Genomic DNA, 5,825 nt, shown 5'->3' with positions numbered 1-5,825 from the left:
CAGCTCTTTCCTAGCCCCTTTTAGGAGCTGACTTTGGAAGAGTCTTGGGACTAGGGGACAGCCTCTTACCCTCCCTCTTCCACGGACACTGGGGATGGTAAAATGGTTTTGATGCAGTGGAGATTACGATGAGGAAGGGGAGATGGGCATGTGTGTGTCAAGTTGTTTGGCACCCATCAAGCTGAACATTTCAGTTTGGGGAAAATTCACAACCTAGTGAAGTGACTGACACTGAGCTAGCCACTAAAGAACTGGGTTATGAACTGCACAGAACCAGAAGTCCTCAAGCCTTGAGTAGCTTACGCTCTACATTGTATGTGAAGCACTTTGTATTGGATGAGTGACCTCCCTCCCCGTTGGCTCTGTGTGTATGGTGGCTGGTGGACAGCAGCCTCTTTAAAGAGGGCATTTGTCTGTGCAACCTTAATCCATGCAGCTACTTAGGGTATGTCTACACTATGAAATTAGGTTGAATTTATAGAAGTCGTTTTTTTAGAAATCGTTTTTATATAGTCAATTGTGTGTCCCCACACAAAATGCTCTAAGTGCATTAACTTGGTTGAGTGCTTCCACAGGACCAAGGTTAGCGTTGACTTCTGGAGCATTGCATTGTGGGTAGCTATCCCACAGTTCCCGCAGTCTCCGCTGCCCATTGGTGCTAATGGGGCAGGTTCATGTGGTGGAACGCTGATTCTGTGCCTGGGAAACAAGCACAGACTGGTGGGACCGCATAATGTTGTAGGTCTGGGACGATTCCCAGTGGCTGCAAAACTTTCACATGTGTAAGGGCACTTTCATGGAACTTTGTGACTTGCTTTCCCCTGCCCTGAAGCACCAGAATACCAAGATGAGAGCAGCCCTCACAGTTGAGAAGCGAGTAGCGATAGCCCTGTGGAAGCTTGCAATGCCAAACAGCTATCTGGTCAGTCAGGAATCAGTTTGGAGTGGGCAAATCAACTGTGGGGCTGCTGTGATGCAAGTAGCCCATGCAATCAAAGATCTGCTGCTATCAAGGGTAGTGACCCTGGGAAATGTGCAGGTCACAGTGGATGGCTTTGCTGCAATGGGATTCCCTAACCGTGGTGGGGCCATAGATAGAACCCATATCCCTGTCTTGGCACCGGAGCACCAAGCTGGCGAGTACATAAACCGCAAGGGGTACTTTCCAGTAGTGCTGCAGGCTCTGGTGGAGCACCAGGGACGTTTCACCAACATCAACGTGGGATGGCCGGGAAAGGTGCATGACGCTCAGGGCTTGAGGAACTCTGGTCTGTTTCAAAAGCTGCAGCAAGGGACTTTCTTCCCAGACCAGAAAATAACCATTGGGGATGTTGAAATGCCTATAGTTCCCCTTAGGGACCCAGCCTACCCCTTAATGCCATGGCTCATGAAGCCGTACACAGGCAGCCTGGACAGTAGTCAGGAGCTGTTCAACTACAGGCCTAGCAAGTGCAGATTGGTGGTAGAATGTGCATTTGGATGTTTAAAAGCGCGCTGGCACAGTTTACTGACTCGCTTAGACCTCAGCGAAACCAATATTCCCACTGTTATTACTGCTTGCTGTGCGCTCCACAATATCCACACCTAGGGAGGTGGTGGAATCTCCTTCCTTAGAAGTTTTTAAGGTCAGGCTTGACAAAGCCCTGGCTGGGAAGATTTAATTGGGGGTGGGTCCTGCTTTTGAGCAGGGGGTTGGACTAGATGACCTCCTGAGGTTTCTTCCAACCCTGATATTCTATGATCTGTGAGAGTAAGGGGGAGATGTTTATGGCGGGGTGGGAGGTTGAGGCAAATCGCCTGGCCACTAGTTACGTGCAGCCAGACACGAGGGTGGTTAGAGGGCACAGTGCACATCAGAGAAGCTTTGAAAACCAGTTTCATGACTGGCCAGGCTACGGTGTGAAAGTTCAGTTTGTTTCTCCTTGATTAACCCCCCCGCCCCTTGGTTCACTCTACTTCCCTGTAAGCTAGCCACCCTCCCCTCCCCCCTTCGATCACCGCTTGCAGAGGCAATAAAGTCATTGTTGCGTCACATTCATGCATCCTTTATTAATTCATCACACAAATAGGGGGATAACTGCCAAGGTAGCCAGGGAGGGGTGGTGAAGGAGGGAAGCACCGGGTGGGGTGGTGGAGGAGAGAAGGACAAGGCCACACAGCACTTTAAAAACTTATTGAATGCCAGCCTTCTCTTGCTTAGGCAATCCTCTGGGGTGGAGTGGCTGGGTGGTCGGTGGCCCCCCCCCCACTGCATTCTTGGGCATCTGGGTGAGGAGGCTATGGAACTTGGGGAGGAGGGTGGTTGGTTACACAGGGGCTGTACAAGCGGTCTGTGCTCTAGCTGCCTTTCCTGCAGCTCAACCATACACTGGAGCATATTAGTTTGATCCTCCAGCAGCCTCAGCATTGAATCCTGCCTCCTCTCATCACACTGCAGCTGCCTATCATCTTCAGCCCACCACCTCTCCTCTCGTTCATTTTGTGCTTTCCTGCACTCTGACGTCTGCCTCCATGCATTCCTCTGTGCTCAGTATGGGAGGACAGCATGAGGTCAGAGAATATTTCATCACGAGTGCGGTTTTTTTTGCCTTCTAATCTTTGCTAGCCTCTGGGAAGGAGAAGATCCTGTGATCCTTGAAACACATGCAGCTGGTGGAGAAAAAAAAGGGACAGTGGTATTTAAAAAGACATTTTATAGAACAATGGGTACACTTTCACAGTAAACCTGGCTGTTAACATTACATACATAGCACATGTGCTTTCGTTCCAAGGTCACATTTTGCCTCCCCACACCACATGGCTAACCCCTCCCACCACTGCGTGGCTAACAGCGGTGAACATTTCTGTTCAGCCACAGGCAAACAGCCCAGAAGGAACAGGCACCTCTGAATGTCCCCTTAAGCAAAGCACCCTATTTCAACCAGGTGACCATGAATGATATCACTCTCCTGAGGATAGAGAGATAAAGAATGGATGTTGTTTGAACGCCAGCAAACATACACTGCAATGCTTTGTTCTGCAATGATTCCTGACTACGTGGAACTGGCCTGGCATGGTAAAAAGTGTCCTACCATCGTGGACGGAATAAGGCTGCCCTCCCCAGAAACCTTTTGCAAAGGCTTTGGGAGTACTCCATGAAGCTCTCCTGGATGATGTCCGCTCCATCCCCAGACATGTTAACAGACTTTTCCAGTAGCTGTACTGGCCGTGAATGCCAGGGCAAATTAATCATTAAACATGCTTGCTTTTAAACCATGTATACTATTTAAAAAGGTACACTCACCAGAGGTCCCTTTTCTGCCTGGCAGGTCTGGGAGGCAGTCTTGGGTGGGTTCGAGGGGTACTGGCTCCAGGTCCAGGATGAGAAACAGTTCCTGGCTGTCCGGAAAACTGGTTTCTCTGCTTGCTTGCTGTGAGCTATCATCTTCCTCGTCCCCAAAACCTGCTTCCATGTTGCCTCCCCCTCCATTGACAGAGTAAAAGCACATGGCTGGGGTAGTGGTGGCTGAACCCCCTAAAATGGCATGCAGTTCATCATAGAAGCGGCATGTTTGGGGCTTTGACCTGGAGTGGCCGTTTGCCTCTCTGGTAGGCTTCCCTCAGCTCCTTAAGTTTCATGCAGCACTGCTTTGGGTCCCTGTTATGGCCTCTGTCCTTCATGCCCTGGGAGATTTTGACAAATGTTTTGGCATTTCGAAAACTGGAACATAGTTCTGATAGCACGGATTCCTCTCCCCATACAGCGATCAGATCCTGTACCTCCCATTGGGTCCATGCTGGACCTCTTTTGCAATTCTGGGACTCCATCATGGTCACCTCTGCTGATGAACTCCGCACTCACCTGCAGCTTGCCATGCTGGCCAAACAGGAAATGAGATTCAAAAGTTCACGGGCCTTTTCCTGTCTACCTGGACAGCGCATCTGAGTTGAGAGTGCTGTCCAGAGTGGTCACAATGGAGCACTCTGGGTTAGCTCCCGGAGGCCAATACCATCGAATTGCATCCACATTACCCAAAAGTCGACCCAGCAAGGCCAATTTCAGTGCTAATCCCCTTGTCGGGGGTGGAGTAAAGAAATCGATTTTAAGAGCCCTTTAAGTTGAAAAAAATGGCTGTGTCATGTGGACGGGTGCAGGGTTAAATCGATCTAATGCTGCTAAATTCAACCTCAACTCCTAGTGTAGACCAGGGCTTAGAGCCTTGATGCAAAACAAGGCCATGCCCAATGCCTTATCTCTGGCTGCTTGTTAAGCCAGTTGCATGATTCTAGAGAATTAGGGTGAAGCTATGTAATCAGGCCACTTGATGTTTCCTAGACAGGGTGGATAAAAATCAATGATTAAAAAAACCTTTTGATTTAAATCAGCTTTTTTTTGATAAAATGCTTTTTTTTGAGGGGGAGGGGGCGGAAACTATCTCAAGATAATATTAACTAAGATACATTAGAGTTCATATCTCATCATGGAAGAGGGATTATAAATTCTAATTCTAGAGTATGAGACAATATATTCATGTAATGTTTAAGAAGAGTTTTGTAAATGAGTTCCAATAGATCGTGGATTAGAGACCCAATTTTATGGGGTTCCAGGAGCTTCTGTATAGAAAGATTAACCTAAATCATTTATCAACCCAATGGGACTCAGTGCTCAGTCTAGAAGATACCATCAGAGATGCTTAGTTTTGCAGTTCTCAAACTGGATTTGTGTCTCCAGAGGTAACATGCTTTTTAACAGCAAAAATGTTTTTAAATAGAGAGGTGAGAAATAACAGACCTCAACTCTATTTGTCCCTCTGCAAATTTGTGTACAAAGAGTCAGTCCTTTACCTATCTCTAAAAGGTGCAAAGTTTCAAAAAGTTCAATGAATAGAAGATTGTTGGGGGCAGAATAGATCTGGACAAGGAGAAGAAGTCTGGATATAAATGTGAGAAGCGAGGGACTTATGCTTGTTTTGTTAAATTATATATCTGCTGTTGAAGAAAAAATCCAGAATACTTAATGTTGTTTTAGTTAAATAAAACAATTTAAATGTCTGGTGATGTTCTCCTCCTAATACAGCATGGCAAGAAAATCCTCCAAATATTAATAATTAACCTGTTGAATTGGAGATATTTATGAAGTCATTGGGAGGTGAACTATCTGCTTCAATTACTTTTGGTAAAGGAAATAACCAAACAATCGTTCGTTTTCTGACCCAGTATAGCTGTAAAAAACTAACCTGAAAAGTTTTCAAAATAAATTACTGTTTAAAAATGTAAACATTTTTACCTTCTAAAAATGAAACCACAAGTCAGATTGTAGAAGAATATGTGTGAAGGTTATAACCACCAACAAGAATGCACTTATGTAGAAAACCATGATTAAATCAAGCCTTCCTGACTAGTGGTTTAAATCAAATCCACCCTGTTCCTAGACCAGTTCATCTACACCCAGGCTAGACATAGCTTCCCTTCTTCCAGAACATTAAAGCAGATCTAGATCACTGGGGCCTTGACAACCTGTTTACTATGTAGTATTAAGTCTTTCACCAACAGCTGGACTTTCCCAAACCCCCAGTTTACTAAAGCTACCTAATGCTATTTAAACTAAGTATCTGCAGAGGAATTGATGGGGCACAGGAAACCTCCCCTGCAAGTTCAGATGATGCTGGTCCTTGAGTTGCCAGAGCCATGGCAACCCAGCCTGCGGCATCACTCCCCCACATAACCTCTAAGGCCAGGGACATCAGGGCAGAGTACCGCAGGAAAGTGGTTGGTTGCCAGGAGACAAGGCTTTTAAGCACCAACAAGGATGGAATGGGAAACAGGCCAGAGCCTCTTCCCTTGGA

The sequence above is a fragment of the Lepidochelys kempii genome, chromosome 21 (genome assembly GCF_965140265.1).
Source record: "Lepidochelys kempii isolate rLepKem1 chromosome 21, rLepKem1.hap2, whole genome shotgun sequence".
Classification (NCBI taxonomy): domain Eukaryota; kingdom Metazoa; phylum Chordata; order Testudines; family Cheloniidae; genus Lepidochelys; species Lepidochelys kempii.
This window is presented reverse-complemented; position numbering follows the sequence as displayed.